This window comes from Cornus florida, unplaced genomic scaffold (genome assembly GCF_030987335.1).
Source record: "Cornus florida cultivar Cherokee Brave unplaced genomic scaffold, ASM3098733v1 CherokeeBrave_3.0.0_Hap2_Chr06, whole genome shotgun sequence".
NCBI lineage: Eukaryota > Viridiplantae > Streptophyta > Magnoliopsida > Cornales > Cornaceae > Cornus > Cornus florida.
Window position 1 is genome coordinate 38,473,332 of NW_026775576.1, and position 14,557 is coordinate 38,487,888.

The 14,557-nt window shown below is 36.1% G+C and overlaps 1 pseudogene; it reads left to right on the forward strand.

Annotated features, from left to right (window-relative positions):
* The first annotated feature begins 3,381 nt into the window (after positions 1-3,381).
* LOC132315352 (small nucleolar RNA R71) lies at positions 3,382-3,480 on the forward strand (annotated as a pseudogene).
* The last annotated feature ends 11,077 nt before the right edge of the window (positions 3,481-14,557 follow it).

The window sequence follows — 14,557 nt, forward strand, 5'->3', positions numbered from 1 at the left end:
AGAAAAATGGACTTCTTCTATCAAGGCCTGTGCCTTCTTTTATAGAAGAAAATAAAGGTTTGGTGGGCTTTTAGGCCTTCTAGCCCATCTGGAGTGAAATACGACTTTGAAAAGAATAATCCCGTAACTTTAAATTTGATCTATCATGGAAGGCTCAAGCTTAGGATGTAGAGCTCGATCGTTGAGAAAAGGCTTATGCTTCAATGAATTATTGTTCGAGCTTTAAAGGATGGTGCTCGATCTTCACTTTTACACTTAGTCAAATTTCTTTAACTATTTTCTGAAGCATCTTTTCCTTCAACACTTAAAATATTTTGGGATTCTCTTCTTTTAACATTGCTCGATCTAAGCTTCATAGGGCTCAAGCTCTAGGTACTAAGCTCGGGCTTTAGGTACTCATGGCTCGAGCTTTGAATGATGATGTTCGATCCTTGAGGTCTGGCACGAGGCCTTGGGAGCTTGGTTCTTCCTTTAAATTAACTATTCAAATTCGAACGCCTTATGCTCGAGCTTAAGGGCTAAGGCTTGAGCACCACTGCGTAGGGCTCGAGCTCTGAAGGTACAAGGCTCAAGCTTCAATGCCTCGTCAATTTTTCTTCTTTTTCTTGCAGGGCTCAACCCTTAGGACTTAGGCTCGAGCCGTTTCTCTAGGAAAGTACTTATAAACACACATTAAACATAAATTAGTCTAACAATGGATAGAAGTATCACTTTAGGCCTTAACATATATATATTTAGAGGCTCGAATATGTAATATTCAGCGCTCATCACAAACCAATTTTCAGCCCTAACAAAAATTCCCCAACGTATCATAGACATGTGCCCAGTCTAATATGACCCCATCCAAACCTACTTACAATCCCAACAGCCAGTTTTCCCTCCTCTACAAAAATCTTATGCTGAAATTTCTTTAATATCAGACAAACAAAGTTCCTCAAGAAACCTCAACCAACAAGTGGTGGTAAGTAATCCCACTCCCAAAAAATCTCGTTATTTTCAAAAATCAAATCCATCAACCATTTGTGTGGTTGAAAAAGAGTTTTTTTAACAAAAACCCAATTTTGCTTTCCCAAAATTATTTTGTCAAAGGATTTCATTATCCTACATCAGATTTTAGAAAAACACAAAAATTTTATGACTTTATTTTAGTGGATACAGATTCCATTAAAATTCGCACTCATTCAAAACCTGGTGATAAGTCTTTCATATCTCACACCACCTGTACAATTCAGAAAGTTCTTACTCCAACAGCCTAGGCCAAAAACATCAATGCTTTGAGGCATTTTTCCCAACCTCGCAATCCTCAAACTTTCAATCACTGGGACTATCACGACGCCTGGTACAATACCTTTTATTTCTAAAACCAGGATTACAGACATTCCTGGCTTATCCTTTTCTAAAAGAACTTCAACATGAATGTCCTCAGATGGTTTATTGACTGGTAGCATTTATTTGGTCCCTGCAAAGAAATTATCCTTGATTCTGTGTCCAAGGGATTTTCAATTTCCAAGAAAAATTCTAAGCTCCTTCTGAACTTTCGGAATTTTCAAAATCATTCTTATTTTTTGCAAATTTTGCATTGTCATGGATCGTTCTATGACAATTCCAAATTCTCAGTTTTCCTTCAAATCTTCCTCTTCTAGGAAGAATTTTCAAAGTTAAATGGTGGGATCAATTCTCAATCAAAGATGTTATTCCAGAAGCCATTTTATAATGGTTTTCAAAACATCCTGCAATGTTATGTTTCGGTTTAGGAGAATCCTCAGCTTTTCTCTTATCCAAAAGCCAGACCCAAGCAAGGCTTTCTTCAGGAAGATCCAAAGATGAATATGAAGCTTTCCTTGTGGAAGGATTAGCCCAAGTCAATCCCATAGCCTTCTCAAGAATAGGCTCCAACAGGAGTGACGATTCTTCATCCTTCCATAGTTCCCAACCAGATCTGGCCCAAACCAATGAAGATGACTGTTTTGGTATTTTCAACCAACAGCTCCAGTAACAAAATGTTCAAAGAGTCTACATTACCTTTCGAAAATGGCAGACATCAATCATTTAGTGCCACAGCTAAGCGACAAAAAAAATTAAAAAAAAAAAATTAAAAAAAATGATGGATTAAAAAATTAATTCAAATTGCATTGATTGGATTCACCGATCAAATTAAAACCCATACTATTCAACTAGGGACGGACTTATATAGGAAGGGGGAGAGCAATTGCCCGCCCTGATTTTTTTTTTTTTTTTTTTACCATTAAATACTAGTAATTTTTCTTATTTTCAGTTATACACCAATGAAATTTTAACATTGCCCACCCTGAAATTACCAAAAAAAAAAATTCACTTTTACTTCCCCGCACTCAATATCCTGGGTCCATCCTAGTATTCAACCCACTATGCCATTCAATACTCTAATAAAAAGAGTGATTCTCACCATCCACAATTCATTGGACCCCAGATTTTAATTCTTAAAATTTAGTCTTTTAAGAGTTACTATAACCTTTAAAAATAATTGTTGATGCAAAATTTTGCACGGTCCAGTTCTAGAGTCAAGGGCCTTTCTGGTAAGATAAAAGAAGTAGCTATTTGCCCTACTTGGATTTCTAGCTTAGCAATGGATTGAGAATGAGAGTGAAGCAATTGAGTGTTTGCCTCTAGAGTGCCCAAAGAAGTTAAACTTTTTCCTCAAAAGCGGGACTTCTAGAATTTCCTTGAGAATATGATTGATTTGGAAAATGAGAAGTAGAGAATTGGTTTCCATGTGATTGATATGACGATTTAAATCCTTGGAATCCTTGGCTTTGCATTAGAGGTGGAATATACTTCCCTTGAAAACCACCTTGGGGAGGGTTTGAGCCTTCCCCATGGCTTTTCCAAGAGAAATTTGGGTGATTCCTCCAACTAGAATTGTAATGGTTGCCATAAGGATTGTTCCCTTGATTAACAAATGCTGCATTGACTTGTTCATAATGCTCATTTTGGACATGTCCATGGGGACAATTAGAAGTAGAATGTAAGACACTAGAACACGTCATGCATGATTCATTAGATGGACGATGAAGAACATGATTAGGGGAGGAAGACACTTGGTTTGCTAAGTTTTGGTTGATTAAAAATTAATCAAACCTTTGAGATAAGGATTTCATCTCGGCGGCTATTTCATTAGCGTTGTCGACTTGATATAAGCCAACATTCTTCCTTCCACTTGAATTTCTACCATTCTTGGAAGATAATGATCTATGCATTGAATTCTCGCTAATGCTTTCATAAAGGCACCACATATCATCCTCTTGCCTATTAATATAAGAGCTACCCATGGAAGCATCAACCATTCCTTTGAAATTATCCGACAAACCTTCAAAGAAACATTGAACTAATTGCCATTTGGGTATGTCGTGGTGTGGAAACTTCCTAAGTAAGTCATTTAGGCGCTCCCATGCTTCATGAAATGTTTCCCCATCCCCTTGTGAAAAATCTGGAATTGAGGTTCTCATGGCATTGGTCTTAGAAACCAGATAGTACTTCTTCAAGAACTCTTGTTGCATTTCTGCCCAAAAAGTTATTGAAAAAGGCCTAAGATTGTTGAACCAATATTTTGCCTTGTCTTTAAGAGTGAATGGAAAAAATTTAAGTCTTAAAATCTCTTCCGGCATGTCTGTGTATTTCACGGTGGAACACACTTCAAGAAACTCATCCAAATGCTTGTAAGGTTCTTCACTTGGAAGTCCATGATAGTTAGGAATCATTTGAATGGTTTGTGGTTTAATCTCATAGTGATGTGCTGTAAATGGTGGCAATTAAATGCATATGGGTGCATTATAGTCATTTGGCACATAATGATCACGCAAAGTAAGAGGGGGATTTATAATTGGTGGTGCTATATGAGCACCTTGATTGCCTTGGATTATGGGAGGTTGTGGAGCATACATTGGTCTAGGCATTCCCAATAGGACTTGGCCTTGTTGTTGTGGTGGGTCAATGAATGGCATCGGCATGCCTAATGGAACTTGGATGTTGTCATGATGCACATTGGGGTAGAGGATACCTTGTTGGTCTATGTGACCAAGGTCCTCCACATGGTCCTCATTATGGTCTTCCATTGATGAAATGGAATGACTAGAACTATATCTTCCCCTAGGATTTTGAATAACGAATTCAAGATGAAAATTAAGTGGGACAAGAGTAGAATTTAATGATCTTTGACCATGCATGCACAAACAAAACACAAACAAGCAACGAATAGTAAGCAATCACTTCACCTTCGCAACAAATCAATCAACAAACTTCCTCCACATACAATGATCCCATACTCCCATACTTTTAACAATTATACAAGAAAAGTAAATTGCCTCCATGCAGGCTCACGATTTATCTAGAAATGAAAAACAAGCCTCCACGCGGGCCGATGATTTAACTAGAGATTGAATTTAGGAAGATCTCATAAAGGGTCCTTAAGCACTTCAATTTAATTTTTCAACTTTAGGTTTGCAATTTTTAGATTTTTAGCTTTTTCCTTTCTTTTGCTTAGCTCCTTGCTTAGAATGCTCCCTTGCTCACTTTCCTTAGCCCAATGTACCTAGTCAAACAAGAACCAACATAATAAGTAATCAAAAATAAAAATAAAGTAAGGACACGATCAAAAGAGTACTAATTCCTAATTGTTTCCACAATACAACGTTACCTAAAATCAATCCCCGGCAATGGTGAAAAAAAAAACTTGGTTGATCTGAAAAGTTTGTAAAGAGATGAACTAAGAGTATGAGTGTGCAATGTGGCCAAGTTTTAAATTTATAAAAGCCACTACTACCTCTAACTAAAAATATAGCTAGGGTGAGAAGCGATCGTCCCAAGGGATTGGTCGTGCTATTATAGAAACAAGATTAGGGTTAGTAGGTCGAGTGATAAAATGTGGTTGGTTTGGTTTATTAAACTACAATTAAGACTAAACAAGCTTAGTATAAAATAAGTAATTAAAGGATAGAGAAAACAAGAGAGAGAGGTCTCGGGACTTAGGGGTCACCACTAAGCACTACCTTTCTATATACTCAATTCATAATTAATGAGGGGGAAAACATATGTTGTAACAATAGTAAGTGTATGCAGTTGTTTCAACAAGTTTAGATGACCAATTAAGTATATATTGTCTAAACAAAACAATAAATAGCACAACATATCAAACTAAGCCATTAATCCTTCCTTTAAGCTCACAATCCAAATACATCACATGATTAGAGAAATATACTACTTGCATTCATAAGTATGGAACATCAAATAACAAGCATGGATTGTCCTCTCATTTAACAAGATAACTACCCTACATTTAAGCTAATGACATGAAAATTAAACTAATTAAACTAAGAGAGAGGCACAATCCATCAAGAAATGAGTATGAACCATCAAATAAATCACAAGAGCATTCTATTAAGCACTATGTCTTGACAATCTCTAAATCTATAACATCAACACACATAGACAAGCATCAACAACATAAGAGCTAGAGATAAACACATGAACATCTATTCTAGCATACATAAACATATGGATAGAATGAAATCATCAATTAGAAGAATTAAACCATACAAATCATTGAATAAACAAGATCTATGTATATAAAAATGTCAAAACATATATTACAACATAAATCCCCTCAAAAATACATAAATCAAGGTAAAGAAGGCATGCTTAGGGCTAACTCTAGCCCCAAGACGATGTCTAGCCACCCATAGTTGATGTACTCCAACCCTCAAGGGCTATCTTTATGGTAGAAATGCTCTTTTTCTTGAGATAGATGGAAGACTTCCCAAAAATATGTCTCTAGCCTCCTCTTCTCTTTTCTTCCTCCCTAAGAATTATATCAAATGTTGTATCTAAAAACATAAAACATATGCGTGAAAGTGGCTCATAATCCTTATATAGGTAGCTCAAATGTCACACCCAATGGTCTAGGCTCATACACAAGGGCTCCTCCAATGATTGCACCATGAGACAACTTTTAATGAGCTAAAAATTGATTTAATTCGCACTTAAATCAAACTTGGCTGAGATCTATCAAACTTTAGCTGGATCGATCCTCCCATGGCTGCGCCTATTTGGATAAAGACAAATCTAAGATATTTTTGAGATATTTTGGGAAAGAGAAAAAAGTGGTAGGTGGGGTGGTATAACAGGATAAGATGGAATCTTTTCGATCGATCTGATAAATGTTGGATCGATCGAACATTGTGGGATCTTTGGATTAGGACAAAAGGGCTTGGATCCATTTGGAAGTACAGAGATCGATCTATGTCAGATCGATCGAAGAAATTCTATGATCGATCAAACTTTGCTAAACTTCCACCACTTGTTTCATTTTGCTTCCACTTTGTTCCTTTCTTTTATTCATCTCAAGATTGCTTCAATTATGCTCTTATTTGACTGAATTAGCTTATTTTGGGGATAAGTGCCTGAAAATGGAGTTAATATGAAATCAATCTAAAGCGAGAAAATAAGATAGATAAAGGTCCTAGAATACCTAAGCTTAACGGGTTTAAATGTGCACTTTTTAGCGCTCATCACTATAGATCGTAGCTGACATGGCATTCTTATCTTGCTTGTGAGTCGTACGCGTTGGAATGTTTAGAAAGTTTTGATTATTTTGAAAACAGATCTTGTGTTTTTCTAACTTTCTTTATTTTAGTAATTAAACAATTAATCACATGCAAATAAAATAAAGCAAAGTAAAAGTTATAGGTGACACTAGACACTTTTACCGAGCAAATCCCAGTTGATAAAATATGTCAACTGTTTGAGTAGGAAAAACCTCATGGACTGTGCAGTCTAAAGTAAACCAATCCACTACGCTCAAAACAAAGTACATTGAACTACCAAACACCAATTGTTGTCAATCATTTGGCTTTGTGACTCCTCGTCCAATAACAACTTGACCTTAGGCTTATGCTTGATATTTGTAGAAGAGTAGCAAGTATATTAGACAACACTCCTCGAATGCTCCAACCCTTTCAAAGTGTATTCGATTTTACTTCTGTTCTTCAATCATGTGAATTCGATGTAGAAGTATATCTACTTTTGTTTGATCGATATAGATACAACTGTATGATAACAATCACGATTTGAACACCACAACTCTAAACTAACTATGTGTTTATGTGTATGTGTTCTAGAAAGATGACAGATAAATCTCTTAGATTTTCTGCAAGAATAATCTTCCTAAAGCTTTTAAAAATAATAACTTGATAGTGCAAAAGCCATGAATAAACCTATATGTATGACAAGGTTTATATAGAGGTTTGCAATGTTCTATTCCTTCCTAAAATAAATGAAATTTTGTGCATAGGACTTAGAAGGAAAGTTGGATAAAAAAGGAATTAAATAGAACAAAGAAACTAAAAACCTGATGCTGAAGGACTTTTAGAACCGGTTCCCAATATGTGGTACCGGTTCCCAAAGGACATAATGGAATTTCTCAAATTTCAGCTTCTTGAACCAATTCCCAAATTCAGGTACTGGTTCCCACTTGACAGAATCTAATTTGAACTTGGATTTTATGTTTTTGGAAACTCTGGAAATATACCTTATAGGTATTTAATTGTGTCCTAAGTGGGAAACAATTTCCTAATATGTTATTCTTTTCTTTTCGATGATCAACCGTATTTTCTTCTTCTGAACAACCTTCCATATTCTACAGTGGATGTCGATTTTGATATGGTAACTTGAAATTACAACTCGACTAGGACTTGTTTTGTTTCCAAAATTAGCCAATTACAAAAATATATCTCACAATCTTCCCCTTTGGCAATTGCGTGACAAAACTCTAAAAACAATTTAATAATCTACCCAAAGCAGAAAAGTAAATTACAACTGTTTAAGGAAACACGGAATATTTTATCTCTGTTCTCTTCTTTCCTTGGACAAAATCTTACCTGATTTCCTGCACATGGATTAAGCAAAACTTCCAGTGAAAGCTTAATAAAACAAGTTATAAAAATATGTTAAAAACTCCCCCTGAATAAATTATCTAATTTTTTAATCCCCTTTTTGGAACAAAATTGACAAAGAAATCAACAGAGTGAAGAAACAATGAAAAGAGAAACAGATAAATAGTTTATTACATGTCTGCAGTCAAAAGAAAATATCCAAAAATATCAAGGCATGATAATGTAAAAAATTGAACAAAAATATGATGCATGTACGATATGAACATAAAATCAAGCATCAATATCTCCAACAAATGGAACGATAGTAGTCGGAATGTCCTCGCCACCACCATCAGTGTCACTACCACGACCAACCTCATCATTATCTATCTCATCTTCCTCTTTATCATCCTCAGCAACAAGTGATGGATTAGGAGGAGCTGGTCTGTAGACATCTTCAGAAGGACAACCCATCCTCTGCTCTCTAAAAAATTTAAGCTTGGCCCGTAGATTATAACTAGCATCAAGCATTGTCTTTTGATTCTAAAGAATCAGTGAGTAGATCAGATTAACATCCTCTGTTGTGAAGTTCCGTTTAGATGGAAAAATCTAAGAAATCTCTAGAAGAGATAACAAAGTAGCTAAACCTCTGCTAACCTTCCTAGTTGTAGCCCTAGCAGATTTAAACTTGTTAATAGCCCCTAACATCCATTTTAGACATAATCTCACTATGACGAGCTCGGGGTAGAAGTGGAATCTCAAACTTCTGATACAGACCCATGATAATTATAGGGAATGGAGATGACTTCTTCTTGGTATTGTTAGAAGATATAATGCCTTTGCACTATATGAGGAGATGATGTCCTTCTTCCTGAAGTAACCAAGATTGAAGATGGCAAACAAATTTAGAAATGCCGCCTCATCTGTAAGATAACGAGATGGTATATAATCGGAGTATCTCGGCGAGTCTGGAACACACAAAGCATTGCAAATATCTTCCCATTTCAATCTTGACTTGTCAAGTGGAAGACAATATCTCGTCGATGTATATCTCTTCAGAGTACCAAGAATTTTCCAATTGCCTTTTTATCAACAACATAGTCCTTGCCAAACAAAGAAACCTCAAAATATCCTGAATCGTAGACTTTTCGGATATTAGAGTAAAAGTACTATACCATATCTGGACTATAAGTACTCTCCATCCTCGTGAAGAAAAACTAATTGTGCTTCTCAATGTAGTCAACGAGCTTTTTCCCTGGACTCTCTTTGAGCTTCTTTAAGTTCGCATTCCGTTTTGATTTAATCGGGCGACCTTTATACACTTTAGTGTATACTTTCCATGCATGTTTATTATAGAAGTGTTCTCTCACGAACTCAACCTTCCCAATGTCAGAAACTAAAGGATACCCAGTTGGTATTTCAATGAAGGCGAGGAAGAACGTATAGGCGAACTTGGTTCATCCCTTAAAGCATGTGAACCCTCTTATGGTTCCTGGATAGAAATCGTCGTTCGGGCTCTCTTGGAAGGTGGAGGAGTAACAATTCCCTTTCCTTTGGCATTCCTAGACAATTTTGGAGCCATCTTATATTAAAAACTATTTTGGTTTATTGCCCCGGAGTTCACTTGGTAATTTTGTCAAACACTTGGAATACGCTTCAACACTTGTTCTTGGAAAAGTTTGATTTGAATCTTCAAAACCCCCAATAATTTACAACACAACAAGCACAAATCTTCAATCACAACCTAACCAAGTCTCAATCTTCAACAAAGTGACCCAAAGATCTAATCTCAACCAAGTCCTCTAAGTTTTTGTCAAAAACCCAAACTCCACAAAATTTCTTCAAAACTCAAGCTTCAATCTTCAAATCTCAAGATCCAAGAGATGATTTGATAAGTGCTCAAATGTGATGCATTTTAGCACATAAGCTAGGGAATTTTAGTCCATTCATCTATCTTACTTTCATGTTTTAGTTCTTATTTGTGTTTTTGTCAATTACAGGTCAATATGGTTCAAATTAACAAGCTAAAAAGAGCCTTTTAGCTCAGTTTTGGAGCTAAGGAGAAAATCCAAAAAAAGTTAGAAAATTTGCACTATTGAAGTTTCGATCGATCGAAGGAAGTCTCGATTGATCGAAAGAAGCTACAATCGATCGGAAAGAAGGTGGTGCCAGCTCAATGGATAATATTGCCAGCTGTCCAAAATATTTTGCCATGTTATTTTCGATCGATCGAAGTAAGTGTTCAATCGATCGAAGCCATGTTCAATCGATAGAAGCCCCCTCTGGCAGTGAGCTATTTAATTCCTGAGCATGCCCGAACCATACCAACTCTTATAGCTACGAGTTTACACCAATTAAAGGCCTTAATTCTAACTTGTTGCCTACTCAAAGAGGCTTTTATTTAAATCAAATGAACTAATTTGTATAGGGTTATTCAATTTCATATTTTACCAATTATAGAAATAGATAGTTTTTCTCTCTAGAACTAGGGTTTTGGAGCAAAGTAAAGAGGAAAAAGATGGTGCCTACATTGAAAAAAACCCTTGAGGGTTCTATGACCACTACCATAAGTGGCTAGATCCTTTTCTTGGGGCTAGAGATAGCCCCTAGGCTTGCCTCCTAAACCTTAGTTGTTTGTAATTTTTGGAGATTTTAGTTATAATTAATGTTTTGAGTATGAATATATATAGATCTTGAATTCCTACATGATTTGCATGGATTAATTCTTCTAATTGATCATTTATTTTTATCCATACGTCTATGTATGCTAGAATGAATGGTCATGTGCTTACACTAGGTTTTATGAGTTTGATGCATGTCTATGTGTGTTGAAATTATAAATCTAGTGATGATCAAGGCATGGTGCTTAATTGATTATTCTTGTGATTTATTTGATGGATCATTTTTATTTCTTGATGGATTGTTCTATCTTATTAGCTTAATTAGTTTAATTTCCATGTCATTAGTGTAATTGTAGTGTAATTACTTTAAATTCCTAGATAGGTAGATAATCCATTCTTGTTGTTTGATGATTCATGTTTATGAGTGCAACTATTATATTTCTCTAGATTTTTGTAAGTGTATTAATTGTGGTTTAATTGAATGGTTAACGGTTAGATTTGATAGGTTATGCTACTCACTAGATTGATTAGACAATTTATGCTTATTTATCATCCATGCTTAATTTTCATTTAATTACACACACACACACACACTTGGTTTTATAACTTGAAATCCCCCTAAATTGGTAAATGCTAAGTGTTTGGTGTGAGGTGCGGCTTAATGGTGAACTCTAAGCCACAAGACCTTTCTCTCTCATTCTTTATTCCCTAATCTCTGGATTGTCATTTTAATTTGCATATTTTAATTGAACCATTAGCTTAATTAACCAAACAAAACCCCTCTTTGATCATTCGACCTACTAATCCAATGTTGCTTCCTAAGTAATCTGCAAATCCCTTGGGACGATCCCTACTTGCTGTTGCCACATTAGTAGTTAGTAGTGGTAGTGGGTTTTATAAATTCAAACTTAACCATGAGCATATCAATTTGGCGCGTATGTGACACGTAACACCAAGTTTTGGCACCATTGCCGGGGATTAACAATGCATTACTAGGTATTAATTAGGAATTTGTACTCCTTTGATCCTTGTTTTACTCTATTTTCATTTTTTTTTTCTTATTGTGCTTACTCTTGATTGGCTAGGTACTTGGAGACAAGGGAAGCAAAGCAAAGGAATCTCAAAGCAAGAAAGCAAGTAAAGAAAAGCATAAAAAACAAAAATAACAAAATTGCAAAGCAAAACAAAAAGCTTAAAAATATCTTGAAGTTGCTTAAGGATCCTTTGTGAGCTATTCTAACTCCTTTTGCTTAGTTAAATCGTTGGCCCTTATGGAGGCATTTATTTTCATTCTTTATCGTCGGCCCGCGTGGAGGCATTTTACTTTTCTTACATTTATTGAAAAATCATGGGAGTATGGGATCATTGTATGTGGAGGCTTGTTGTTGTTGATTGATTTGTGTTGTGGAAGAGAAGTGTTTACTATTTGTTGTTTGTTATTTGTTGTTGATTTGCATTATGCATGCATGGTGGTAGGTCTCTAAATCGCCCTCTTGTCCCATTGAATCTTAATCTTAAGTCGATTGTTCATAATCCAAGGGGTAGGGGCAATTCAAGTGAATCCATTTCATCAATGGACGACCATATTGAAGACCATGTTGAAGACCTTGGTCACATAGACCAACAAGGTATTCTTCACCCTAATGTGCAATAATATGACAATGTGCAAGTTCCCTTAGGCATGCCTAGACCTTTTGTTCCCTAACCACAAGTTCAAGTCCCACAAGGTTAAGTCCTAATTGGAATACCAAGGCCATACTATCCACCTCCACCTCCTAATGTCCAAGTTAATAATGGGGCTTATGTAGAGCCACCAATTGTGAATCCTCCCATTGTTTTAAGAGACCATTATGTGCCTAATGAGGACGATGCACCAACATGCATTCGTCTTCCTCTTTTTAGAGCACATCATTATGAGATCAATCCATAAACTATTCAAATGCTTCACAATTATTTTTGGCTACCTAAAGAGGAACGATATATGTATTTGGATGAATTTATTGAAGTTTGTTCCACCGTAAAATATACAGACATGCCGGAAGAAGTTTTGAGGTAAAAACTCTTCCCATTTACCCTAAAAGACAAGGCAAAATATTGGTTTAACAATTTGAGACCTCTTTTTATAACCTCTTGGGCAGAAATGCAACAAGGGTTCTTGAGAAAGTATTATCCTATGTCTAAAACTAATGTCATAAGAACTTCAACTCGTGAATTTTCACAAGGGGATAGGGAAATGTTGCACGAGGCATGGGAATGGTTGAATGATTTGCTTAGGAAATGTCCTTATCATGACATTCCTAAGTGGCAAATAGTTTAATATTTTTATCAAAGTTTGTCGGATAACCATAAGGGCATGGTTGATGCCTTAATGAGAGGTTCCTATTTAGATAAACATGAAGATGATGTGTGGCATTTATATGAAAGCATGAGTGAAAACTCAATGCACCAATATTTGTCTTCTAAAAATGGTAGAAATTTAAAAGGAAGGAAGAATTCAAGTTTATATCAATTAGATAATTCTAATGGTATAGTTGCCGAAGTGAAGTCTCTATCTCAAAGGTTTGATCAACCAAAATTCGGCCCATCAAGTGTTTTTTTCTTCTCTTCATCATCACCATTCCAATTAATCATGTATGACTTGTTCAAGTGTTTTGCATACTACTTCCAATTGCCCCCATGGACATGTGAACAATGAGTACCATGAACAAGTGAATGCAACTTTTGTGAATCAAGAGAATAATCCTTATGGTACTCATTATAATGCCGGGTGGAGAAACCATCCAAATTTCTCTTGGAAAAGCCAAGGGTAAGGCTCAAACCCACCCTAAAGTGGTTTCCAAAGTAAGTATGTTCCACCCCACATGCAAAGCCAAAATTCTCTAAGCTATTGTCCATCATACTAAGCACCAAATGGAAACTAATTTTTGAATTTTCATTTTCCAAATCAACCATCATACTCTTAAGGTCATTCAAGAAGTCTCGTATTTGAAGATAAAGTTTTATTGTCCTCAGGTACTTTGGAGGCAAATACTCAATTGCTTCATTCTCAATCCCAATTAATTGCAAAGCTAGAAAACCAAGTAGGGCAAATAGCTAGCACGTTGAATGCGAGAGAGAAAGGAAAAATGCCTCTCAACCCACCACCTAAGCGACAATTTGTCCTGGAGACCACTTCCCCTTCGGAAGGTCCTACACTTGAACATGTAGATACGGTGACTACTTTAAGAAGTGGAAGGGTTATTGACAATCAAGTTGGTGAGTCTAACAAAGAGAGTGAACTAGTGCAACCTAGTGTTGACACCCGTCCCGTTCACATCCTATTCCTCCTTCATTAAGTGTAAAGGACAAAATTGTTGAGAATGCTTCAAAGAATGTTTTTGAAAAATCTTTTGAGCCGAAGGCTCCATTCTCAAATGCTTTGAAAGCATCCATATCTTTTGAAAAGTAACAAGGTAAAATGAATGAAATCATTGATGTGTTTAGGCAAGTTAAAATCAATTTTCATCTCTTGGATGCAATTCGACAAATTTCAGCTTATGCCAGGTTCTTGAAAGATCTATGCACTCGTAAGAGGAAAAACAAAAGCCAAGCACTGAGAAAAGTTGTTCTTACCAAGCAAGTGAGCTCTATCTTGCAACACAACACTCTTCCTAAATTCAAGGACCTAGGTTCACCCACCACATCATGCACTATAGGTGACCATCTTATCAATCGGTCTCTTTTGGATTTAAGAGCAAGCATAAATCTTCTTCCTTATTCGGTTTATGTTCAATTGGGCTTAGGTGATTTGAAACCGATGTCGGTAGTTTTACAACTAGCCGACCGATCCATTAAAAAGCCCTGGGGTATCATAGATGATATTTTTAATAAGGTTGACAAGTTTTTCTTCCCGGTTGATTTCGTTGTCACTGACACGGAATTGGCTCGTAATCCTAAGAGCCAAATACCCGCTATCCTTGGCCGTTTGACCGGTCTACCACACTACCGTTAAGCTTGAGAGAGTGTGTGCATTAAGGCGAGGGCCAAGAGTTT